The 12,386-nt window shown below is 32.7% G+C and overlaps 1 non-coding gene across 1 annotated transcript; it reads left to right on the top strand.

Annotated features, from left to right (window-relative positions):
- The first annotated feature begins 10,074 nt into the window (after positions 1-10,074).
- On the top strand, positions 10,075-10,178 carry LOC120622191 (U6 spliceosomal RNA). The gene has a single exon (XR_005658445.1). It is a non-coding gene; the product is annotated as a U6 spliceosomal RNA (small nuclear RNA).
- The last annotated feature ends 2,208 nt before the right edge of the window (positions 10,179-12,386 follow it).

Raw genomic sequence — 12,386 nt, 5'->3', positions numbered from 1 at the left:
AATAAGTACACAAGCCTACTAGGGCAAATCCCACTCAGTGGGGTCAGCCCATGCACAGCAACTCTTACTCTGTGGGAGTAGCCAATTCCCACAATGTTCAGCCTGAACGTTAATCTCATCCACTGATCTACTAACAACAATAAAGGCTTGGCTAAAACAGAAGATCACATACAATCCACACAAAAATCACGTCCAGGGCCCCTGGCATAGGGGATCAGGGAGAGTGTGCCACTGGGCCACATAGGACATCTTCTTCATTATGCCATCTGGCCAAGACTGAGATGAAACAAATATTCTTAACACATGGAAAGAAACACAGAAAGGCTAATAAAATGAGGAAACAAAGAAACATGCCACAAATGAAACAACAAGAAAAAACTCTAGAAAATAAGCTAAATGAAATGAAGGCAAGCAACCTACCAGAGACAGAGTTTGAAATAATGGTTATAAAGATGCTTTATAACTTACGGGGAGAATGGATGAGCACAATAAGAACATCTACAGAGAGAAGGTAAGCACTAAAAAGGACACAGAAACTATAAAAAAAGAACCAGACAGAAATGAAGAATACAGTAACCGAAATGAAGAATACACTAGATTCAACAGTAGATCGGACAAAGCAGAAGACTGACTCAGCGAATTGAAAAACAAGGTAGCAGAATAAACCCAAACAGAACAACAAAAAGAAAAAAGAATTTTAAAAAATAAGGATAGTTTAAGAGACCTGTGGAACAACATGAAGTGTAAAACTATCCGGATCATGAGAGTACCTGAAGGAGAAGAGAGAGAGCAAGGGTTTGAAATTTTATTTAAAGAAATAATGACCAAAAACTTCCCTAACCTGGCAAAGGAATTAGACGTACAAGTTCAGAAAGCACAAAACGTCCCAAACAAGTGGAATTCAAACAGACCTACACCAAGACACATCATAATTAAAATGCCAAAGGTCAAAGACAAAGAGAGAATCTTAAAAGCAGAAAAAGAAAGGAAGCTAGTTACTTGCCCCATAAGAATGTCTGCTGATTTTTCAATGGAAACTTTGCAGGCCAGAAGGGGCTGGCAAAAAAAAAATGTAAAGTTATGAAAAAGAAGAATCTACAACCACACTCTACCCAGCAAGGCTTTCAATTAAAATGGAAGGAGAGATAAAGAGCTTCCCAGACAGCTTAAGGAATTCACCACCAACATGCCAGTATTACAAGAAATGTTAAAGGGACTTCTGTAAAAAAGAAAATAGAAATAACAAATACAAATAATAAAATGGCAGTAACTATGTACATATCAGTAATCACTTTAAATGTAAACAGATTAAATGCTCTAATCAAAAGACATAGGGTAGCTGAATGGATAAGAAAACAAGATCCATGCATATGCTGTCTACAAAAGACCTACTTCAGATCAAATGACACTCACAGACTGAAAGTAAAGGGATGGAAAAGTTATTTCACGCAAACAAAAATGAAAAAAAAAAAAAAAAGCCAGGGTAGCAATACTTATATCAAATTAAATAGACTTTAAAACAAAGGCTATAATAAGAGACAAAAAAGGGCATTACATAATGATAAAGGGATCAATAAATCAAGAGGACATAACTGTAATAAATATCTAAGCACCCAACATAAGAGCACCAACATATATAAAGCAATTATTAACTGACATAAAAGGAGAGGTCAATAGTAATACACTCATAGTAGGAGACTTTAACACCCCATTGACACCAACAGACAGATCTTCCAGGCAAAAATCAACAAGGAAACGATGGACCTAAAATACACACTAGACCAGATGTATTTAATACATATTTTCAGAGCATTTTATCCCAAAGCAGAAAAATATATATTCTTCTCAAGTGCATATGGAACATTTTCTAGGATAGACCACGTGTTAGGACACAAAACAAGTCTCAATAAATTTAAGAAGATTGAAATCATATCAACGGTCTTCTCTGATCACAATAGTATGAAACTAGGAGTCAACTACAAGAAACAAACTAGAAAATACACAAACATATGGAGGCTAAATAACATGCTACAAAATAATAAATGGGTTATTAATGAGATCAAGGAAGAAATCAAAAGATATCTAGAGACAAATGAAAATAAAAACAAAACAGTTCAAAATTTATGGGACACAGTGAAAGCAGGCCTAAGAGGGAAAGTCATAGCAATACAGGCCTACCACAAAAAGTAAGAAAAAACTCAAATAAACAATGTAACCTAACCTTAAGAGAACTAGAAAAAGAACAGCAAACAAAGCCCAAAATGAACAGAAGGAAATAATAAAGATCAGAGCGGAAATAAATGAAATAGAGTCTAGAAAAACAATACAAAAGATTCATGAAAGCAAGCGCTGGTTCTTTGAAAGAATAAACAATATTGACAGACCCTTAGCCAGATTAATCAAAGAAAAAAGAGAGAGGACTCAAATAAATAAAATCAGAAATTAAAGAGGAGAAATAACTATGGACTCCGCAGAAATACAAAGAATCATAAGAAAATATTACAAACAATTATATGCCTACAAATTGGACAACCTGGAAGAAATGGACACATTCCTAGAAACAAGTCAAGAAGAAACAGAAAATACCACCGATGAAATAGAATCAGTAATCAAAAACCTCTCAAAAAACAAAAGTCCTGGACAAGATGGATTCATGGACGAATTTTACCAAAAATTCAAAGAAGACTTGTCACCTGTTCTGCTCAAACTATTCCAAAAAATCGAGAAGAGGAAAGGCTCCCTAAATCTTTTTATGAGGCCACCATGACCTTGATTCCAAAACCAAAAACATTACAAAAAAAGAAAACTAACTATAAGCCAATATCTCTTATGAACATTGATGCAAAAATCCTCAAAAAAATATTAGCGAACTGAATACAGCAATACATTAAAAATATCATACACCATGATCAAGTTAAATTTACTCTTGGGATGCAAGGTTAGTACCATATCTACAAATCAATTAATACGATACAACGTGTTAACAAATTGAAAGATAAAAACCACGTGGTCATATCAATAAATGCAGAAAAAGTGTTAGACAAAATCCAGCATCCATTTATGACAAAAACTCTCAGCAAAGTGGGAATAGAGGGAACATACCTCAACATAATAAAGGCTATATATGACAAACCTAGAGCTAACATCATACTCAATGGGGAAAGGCTAAAAGCATTTTCCTTAAGATCAGAAACAAGACAAGGATGTCCACTTTCACCACTCGTCTTCAACACTGCATTGATGTCTTAGCCACAGCAATAAGACAAGAAGGAGAAATAAAAGGCATCAAATTGGAAAGGAAGAAGTAAAATCCTCATTATTTGCCAATGACATGATATTGTATATAAAGAACCCTAAAGATTCCATCAAAAAACTGTTAGAACTGATCAATGAATTCAGTAAAGTAGCAGTTAAAAAGTAATGATTCAGAAGTCAGTGGCATTTTTATAAACCCGTGATGAACTTTCAAAAAGAGAAATTATGAAAACAATCCCATTTACAATTGCATCAAAAACTATAAAATACCTGTAAATCAAATTAACCAAGGAAGTAAAATACCTGTTCTCGGAAAATAATAAATCATTGAAAAGAGAAATTGAAGAAGATACAAATAAATGGAAGCATATAATGTGCTCATGGGTAGGAAGAATCAACATTGTTAAAATGGTCATGCTACCCAAAGCAATGTATAGATTCAATGCAATCCCTATCAAAATACCAGAGGCATTTTTCAGAGAGCTATAACAAATACTCCTAACAATTTTATGGAACCATAAAAAACCCTGAATAGCCATGGCAATCTTGACAAAGAAGACCAAACTTGGAGGTATCACACTACCTGATATCAAACTATACTACAAGGCTACCATAATCAAAACAGCATAGTACTAGCATGAAAACAGATACAATCTTCAACAGAATAGAATAGAGAGCCCAGAAATAAACCTACAACTATATTCTCACTAATTTATGACAAAGGAGTCAAGAAAATACAATGGGGTAAAGACAGCCTTTTTAATAAATGGTGCTGGGAAAATTGGACAGATACAAGCAAAAAAAAAAGAAAAGACCATTTTCTTACACCACATACAAGAATAGATTCAAATTGGATTACAGACTTAAATGCAAGACCTGAAACCATAAAACTTCTAGAAAAGAACATAGGCAGTAATCTCTGTGATATTGCCACTAGTAATTTCTCTTTGGACTATCTCCTTGGACAAGGGAAACAAAAGAAAAAATAAAGAAATGAGACTACATCAAACTAAAATATTTTTGCACAGTAAAGGAAACCATTAACAAAACAAAAAGACAACCGATTCAATGGGAGAAGATATTTGCTTATGATACATCTGATAAAAGGTTAATATCCAAAATACATAAAGAACTCATACAACTCAACAACAAAAAAGAAACAATCCAATTAAAAGATGGGCAAAAGACCTAAACAGATCTTTCTCCAAAGAGGGAATACGGATGGCCAATAGATATAAAAAGATGCTCAAGGTCACTAATCATCAAAGAAATGCAAATTAAAACCACTATGAGATATTACCTCACACCTATCAGAATGGCTATCATCAATAAATCTAAAAACAATGTTTTGGCAAAGATGTGGAGAAAAAGGAACGCTCATACACTATCCTCATACACTATTGATAGGATTGTAAATTGATACAGTCACTATGGAAAACAGTCTGGAGGTTTCTCAAAACATTAAAAATGGATACCTTTTGACCCAGCAATTGCATTTCTGGGTATTTATCCAAAGAAAACCAAAACGATAATTCATAAAGATCTATGCACCCCTATGGTCATGGCAGCACAATTTACAATACCCAAGATATGGATGGAAGCAACCTAAATGCCCGTCAATAGACAATTGGGTAAAGAAGTTATTGTTCATATACAAAATGGAATATTACTCAGCCATTAAAAAAATGAAATCCTAACATTTACATGGATGGACCTAGAGCTTATTATGCTGAGTGAAATGGTAGCGAGAGAACGATAAATACCATATGATTTCACTTATATGCTAAATCTAAGGAACAAAAAACAGCAAACTAATCAAAAACAGAGTCACAAATATAGTGGACAATTTGGTGATAGAGGGAAAGGGTGGTTGGGGGACTAAGAGAATGGGGTTAGAGAAGTACAAATTAGTAGTTGATAGATGGTCACAGGAATGGGAAGCATGGCATAAGGAATGCAGTTAGCATTAATATATTGGCTAGGTGAAAAACCAGAGAGAAAGAAGGAACAATTAGGGAGATCATTTTATAAACTATATAAATGTCTAACCAATGTACTATATACTTGAAACTAATTAAAATTTGAAAAATGAAAAAAATGTAGAAAGAATAGTGACTAGTAAATCACCAATTACACAGAATATCAAAGAAGTAATTGTCATAGGCTAAATTCATCGATAAAATAAGTTAGTGGACAAATAATTAAGCTAAAATAAGATGAAAATCTCCTTTCAAAGAGAAAATTATAAACTACATTATAAAGAAAAAAAGTAAATTTACTTTTTTGTAGAATCCTAGCAGACACAATCTTAACCAAGTGCTCAAGGTTAATATCATATTTGATGATGACAACATATAATCCCTTGATTTATTCACAGAGGAGCATATCACTTTTGTGGTACTTTCCCAATCTTATCGAGAAGAAAATAAAGTCAGTCAAATCAAAATTGGAAAATATTCTAGAAATAAGTGACCTTCCTCCTTTAAAAATTGGCAACGTCATGAAATATAATGACATACTAAAAGGCTGTAAAAGATTAGAGAAAATAATAAGATTTCTATTGCCATTGGAACAAATTACCAGAAATTTAGTAACTTAAAACAACACCAATTTATTATCTGTTCTGTAGATCTAAAGTTTGACATGGTTCTCACTGAGCTAAAATAAGTTATCGGTAGGGCTGAGTTACTTGCAACCATAAAAATCAGATTTCAGCATTTATTTTCTAAAACAAAGAATTAAATGTCACCAAATGTGCAAGTTAGATTTTATTAATTTTATGACCAGATGTCAAAACTGCACTATGTAAAAGCATATTAAATAAAATAATGTAAAAGATGTTATAAAAAACCGTAAACGAGGAATGATTATATTTCATAAAATATAGAAATAGTTCAAATGAATACATAAATATGTTCTGGTGAAAGCATTCAAGAACAGACAGTCAAATCATTTTAAAATTTGCATTTCTTACTTTCTGTTACTTTGAGCATTTATAATGCCCTATATATAATTTTAAAATTCTGAAGCAAAACTTATATTCTGAGAAAAATACAAAGTTTAACTGTCTTTAAATAAAGAACTGCATCGTCTGTGTTTTTAATATAAATAAAATTGGATTTAAATTAAAAATATATGAATTTAACTGTTTTGTAATTTTCATTAAAATGTTCTCTTTTAATGAAATGTTCTAAATTGTGTCTGCACCTACTCTTGACTTAATATAATTTAAATGGTATCCCTGATATAACCTAGCATCACAGCATTTATGATATTCTTTGCTTGCCTATTTATAGCTTCTTACTCTGGTAGCAAGAAATCTGGCCCCCATTATCTACTATTATTTAAATATTTATTCAACCCTAGTATACACGTAATTTCAGAATTCAAAACATATCCCTATATCCTTCTAAAAAATAAATTTATCAAGAAGAGTACAGTATGTTTAGTTTTCTGTTTCCCCGAGTCTTCCAGTCACCTATTCAAACAATATTTCAAAGTTACTTTTCCTCCCACCCTCACCAAAATAATTATGCAATCCAACTGGATTTGTTTGTCCTAGTCAGCATTTTATGCTGAGACTCTTGAAATCTTTTTTTTTATTTTTTAAATTTGCATATGCTGTTTCGCTCTTTAGAGGTTTTACAAATGCATAAAGTCATATATACAATACCTCATAAACTATATAAGACTTTAGTTGCTTATTTTTAAAAAAGAATGTTAGAGTGGTAAGTTAATAAACCTGTGAATCTTAGAATACAAGTTTTTTATGAAAATATTAAAAGTAAAATATTTGATTTTAGAAAACAGAGAAAAAATATCAATGAGGAAAAGACAAAATGATATCAGTGAAATATCTCCAAAAAGCCTTAAATATAAATATAATAAATGGATACTCAAATACTATATCACAAAGTGAAAGCTGCTATAAAGTAGAAAAAGTAGCATAGATGGAGGTGGATGTTGTAAGTGAGGTGGGAATTAGTTGCAGCATTATGTAGAGAAGTCAGAAAAAAATCTCACTGAGAAGGTGCAATATGGACAAAAACTTTTACAAAACGACAGTTAGGCATGTAAATATTCATAAAAGGTTATTACAAGTAGATGAAACCTTTAGAGCTACACAGTCCACTAGCAGCAAGTGGCCATTTAAATTTAAATAGACTAGATTTAATGAAATTTAAAAATTCAATTCTTTGAATGAATGCGAATGCCTAGTAACCACATATGTACAGTGCTGATTACATACTATTTCTATCTTTGCAAAAAAAAATCTATTGGGAAGCACTAGGCTTACATTGACCTTCTGTGGAAGCATATACCTGCCATTTCGATAAATAGCAAAGTGGCTGGAGTGGAATGAGGAAGAGGGAAGAAGTGAGCGAGGTTATAAAAGAGGAAGTGGCACAGATAAAATACTTATGTATTTATTATGCCTCAGTGAAGGAATTTGTTGGGAGAGCCAGCTTGCCATGGACCCTAAGCATCCCTGCACATTCTTGCCGATTTTCCCAGAGTGCAGAGTTTATCCCACTTCTTATAGTCTACGTGTCTAGTCACACAGGCAACTAAATAGATCAAAGCCACTACATGTGACAGCTTTGTAACTACATGCTCCTTGGTAGCAGGGACGACTGTCTTATTTGCTAACTAGAATGTGTGCAGTCGGCTCAAAAAGTGCTAGGGCCTTGAGCCTGTGTTTTTTTCCCAGTCCAACCCAATGTATGTGCAGGTATTATCTGGCTCTCTGTGTGACACCCATGAGACTTAGGACAAGGAAACCTACACATATATTCTGACACATGTACTGCTTGCTTTGCTAAGAGTAATAAAGGCATTTGTTTCACACAAGTCTCAAGTTTGTGCCAGTATCCAAGAAAAGGTTACAGACTAACTCATTAGTTTGTGTGGTAGTCAGCTGTCCCACCCCCAGGCTTGTCATTCCTTGGTTATTCAATCGAACACTAATTTAGGTACTGATGTAAAGGTATTTTGCATATGTAATTAAAATCATAGACTTAAAATAGGGAGATTATCTGGATTATTCTAGTGGGCCCAATGTAAACACTTGAAAGCAGAGAAATTTCATCAGTTGGAGTCAGAGAGACATGGCAAAAGAGTAAAGCAGAACAGATGAGACCTAAGGGAAGCAATTTATCATGAACATCATAAATATTGGATTCAGATCATCCTGTAAGAATTTCTACTGTGACACAGTAAAAGGACTAAAAATGAAAAATTCTAAGTAATTTATGGCAAGAATTTAGAGCAACTGGAATTCGGGTCCACTGCTGTTAGAAGTGTAAATTAGTCCAACCACTTTGGAAAACTGGAAGCATCTGAAGTTGAACACATGCATTTCTTATGATTCAGTAATTCTACTCTCATGCATACATCCATCAGGAATGCCTATTTATGAAGAAATGTACTATGTATTCATATTAACACTATTCATAATAGTCCCAAGCTGAAAACTACTCTAATGTCCATCAGCAGTTGAATAAATCGAGATATATTAACACATTCAATTCTCTATTGTAAGTAGAGTGAATAATTTTCCAGCATATGCAACAATACATGAACTGCTCAAATACACTCTTATTCAAAAGAAACTAAACATAAAAAAATGTGCACTATATGGTTCTGTTTGTGTAAACCACAAAAGCACGTGAAATTATCTATACTGCTACCTTTGTGGTTAGTGACTGAAAAAAAAAAACAAGGGAGAAGAAGAACAAGAAATAAATGTTTTATTTCTTGAAACGAGTGCTGGTTAATGTGGGTTCAATTAATAAAAATTCATCCAACTGTGAATTTATGATTTGTGCTATTTTCTTTATGTATATTATTTAAAATATATATAATAAGGCATTTATCCCAAAGTAGTGGAAAAGAAAAACAAAATACAGCAATTTTTTCTGGATAAATAGAATTTAAAATATTAGACAGAAATTCATATATTAACATACACATAGATAAATTCCAGATTTATTATTTACCGCATTAAGATATATGAACTACATAAATATACAATCTTAGTACGGTAGTCTAAGTCTGAGTATTAGATATATTAGATAATGTAAAGGGAACATATTAAAACAAAGAAGAGTAAGGACATTTAGAACCAGATTTTCCAGGGACCAGGCTTCTAATGCCATGGATTATCAAATCAAAGACCACTAAATTTAAAATTTAGAGTAATACACATTTTAAATCATACACAGGTAGACCTCTGCCTTTGTGCACATAGTACTCCCCAATACCAATTCCAAAACTATTGCAGGTTCAGGCATACAATTTCACAGACCATAACAACCTGATAAAGAGAGCATAATATTCTACTGGAACACCATTTAGTAAATCAGTATCAATATTTGCTTTATCGTCCACTTGGTGGTATCTTTATAGACATAAAGATGCTACTTCTGTTAAAAAAGCAACATCATTTGCCAATTTTTTAGGATCACTCTCATCTATTCAAGTTGATATTTTACAATAATTTATGGTCCTTTTATCACAATCTCTGCTTTTGTATGTCATTCTACTGCTAGTGCGTCACATTGATTCTTGATAAGTGTATTCATATCCTGGGTGACTCCCTCTCATGACCTAATCTTATTTTGAACAACTGATCGTATTCATTCCTAAAATAAACCAGACTGGAACTACAATGTGAAGGGATGTGTCCTGGAGATTGAAGTATGTGTCCTTTATTTTATAGAGTAGAAAGTCATTTATTGAACATTTTAAATTATTAATATGAACAAATTAGTGATTTGGGAGAATATAACGAGCAACATAGCTTAAAAATAGCTTAGAGTACTCGCTTTGGCAGCACATATACTAAAAATGGAACGATACAGAGATTAGTACGGCCACTGTGCAAGGATGACATGCAAATTCATGAAGCATTCCATTAAAAAAATAGCTTATAGTGGGTCGTTACAAGATAAGGAGAGAAAAAATAGTCATATCCTCCTTGCTAAGAGCATCACTTAATAGAGAAGCAAAGAGAACATACTTTTGTGAGAAGAATAAACAAGACTTGATGTGTTGCAGGTTTTGGGTATTATCATAGAGAACAAAGGTGCTACTATGAGCATAATTATCTGATAAGGAAAGAGGTGCTTAGGTTTATCTACCAATAAATGCATGAAGGTCAAAAAAGTGCTAGATCAATGATTAAAGGGGGGTCACAACAATTAATTAGGGGCTGTGTGGGAGTAGGGAGTGAGCAAGTGCTGTAGGTAGGTAGCTATAAAAATACATATACACTTTGTTAGTCTAGGTAAATACTAAAATATCTCAAATTGGAAGGTCTTCATATCCATTAGTCAGTTTCATTATGTATCTTCTCAGTGTATTTACTAAATGATTTTAATAATCAATTATGTAATTTGTACATAAATGCATTAGAAATGTCTTCCACCAAATTTTTTCTTTGTTTTTCCATACTTCTTCCAAAATGAAGCTACATGTACCAGGTTCATATCTGTCCTCTCATACATACCCTGCTCATATAGAGACATGCATATAAGTATTTGCCATAAATAGCATATTATATGCACCACTGTACATCTTGTTCTATTCATTTAACAATGTGTCTTAGACATCATTCCTTTTGTAAATATATAAAATCACTTTTTTTTAACAGCTACATAATGTCCCATATATAAAGAAAGGTAATTTACCTTGTATCCAATCTTTCAATGTTAAGCAATACTACCATGAATATACCTGTTTATATAAAAATGTTCATGTAATAGTATTTATTGGTAATATAAATCATTATGTATAAAGGTGCAATTCAGAAGTTTATAGATATAGAACATATCTAGCATTCTTATAATATATAAACTAAATAATAACATATGCTTGAGTAGACTATGACCTTAAACTTAATAGTTTATACATAAATCGTTATAACAATAAACTGCCCTTAGTCCTAAATACCATTGTATTTAATACCTTGGGCTCTCAGTGATTTGGAAGTAAACTGGCTCTCCTCTTAAAAAAAAAAAAAATTAGTGACAGTGTTTGCCATTTTTACAGTGTAAATATTCTCACTATGACCTAGTTCAAGTTAACAATAATTTGACCAATTTTGGGAACATTTAATAAATAGCTCTAAAGAGCTTCGGCCAGGTACAACAGGCCACTGTGATTCAGTCACTTGTATTTACGTCTCAGCTCCATAGATAATTAACTGGAATACTTTTGGTTATTTATTAATTTCCTAACCATAGTGTTCTCATTTCTAAAAAGAGGTGCTACATAGAACCTGCCTGATCGGACCACTTTAAGGATTACTTGATGTAATTTCTACTGTCAATTTACACTTCAGCTTAACACAATAAGGTAAGTCCAACTACTTCATGAAACAACTCCCCAGATAGTCTCAGTTACCTCTAAGCAGTGACAACTAATGAATATATTCACCTTACTTGACATTTGCTACCACACATCTTGAAAGATTTTTCTTTCTTGGTTGCCTTTGCATTAATATCTCCTCCAACTCCTAATATATCTAACTACTCTTTTTCAAGATCTCATGCAGGCTCTTTTCCTACTCACTTTTCAGTATGATATTCATCAAATTAGATCTTTAGAATTATTTTTTAGCACTCTACATAGACATTATGAGCAGGTTATCTAAACATATAGCTCCAGCCCACCATTAATGATAATGGCTCCCAATTTTAATTGGTCAGGTAAAATTTCTATTAATTTTTTTTTTTCAATTTGGCAGACATTTTGTAGGGAACTAAGAATAGAAAGATGAATCAGTACCTTCTTTCAAAAAATCTTCCTATCTCTTGGGAGAGGCAATGGGGCAAAAATAATTTTCATTTGCTATGACAAGTGCTATGCCCCAGGTATATTGAGCTACTTGTCAATTACATGTATGTGATATACTCTATGAAATCAGTTATTATAACCCTCTGTTCCTCTCTTCTCTGACTCCTACTCCTTTATTATTTCTAATCCCAAGAATAACTATTTATTTGAAAGTCTTTCCTGACTTCCTCAGACAGAGACAGAGAGTCTACTCCCTATGCCCTTATTATGTCTTAGGAAAACTTTAAATAAATTAATTTTATTAGGTTATATTTGTTTATACTTATATTTAT

This window comes from Pteropus medius, unplaced genomic scaffold (assembly GCF_902729225.1).
Source record: "Pteropus medius unplaced genomic scaffold, Ma_sr-lr_union100, whole genome shotgun sequence".
NCBI lineage: Eukaryota > Metazoa > Chordata > Mammalia > Chiroptera > Pteropodidae > Pteropus > Pteropus medius.
Note: the sequence above shows the minus strand (reverse complement) of the source record. Positions and strands in the feature narration are given on the sequence as shown.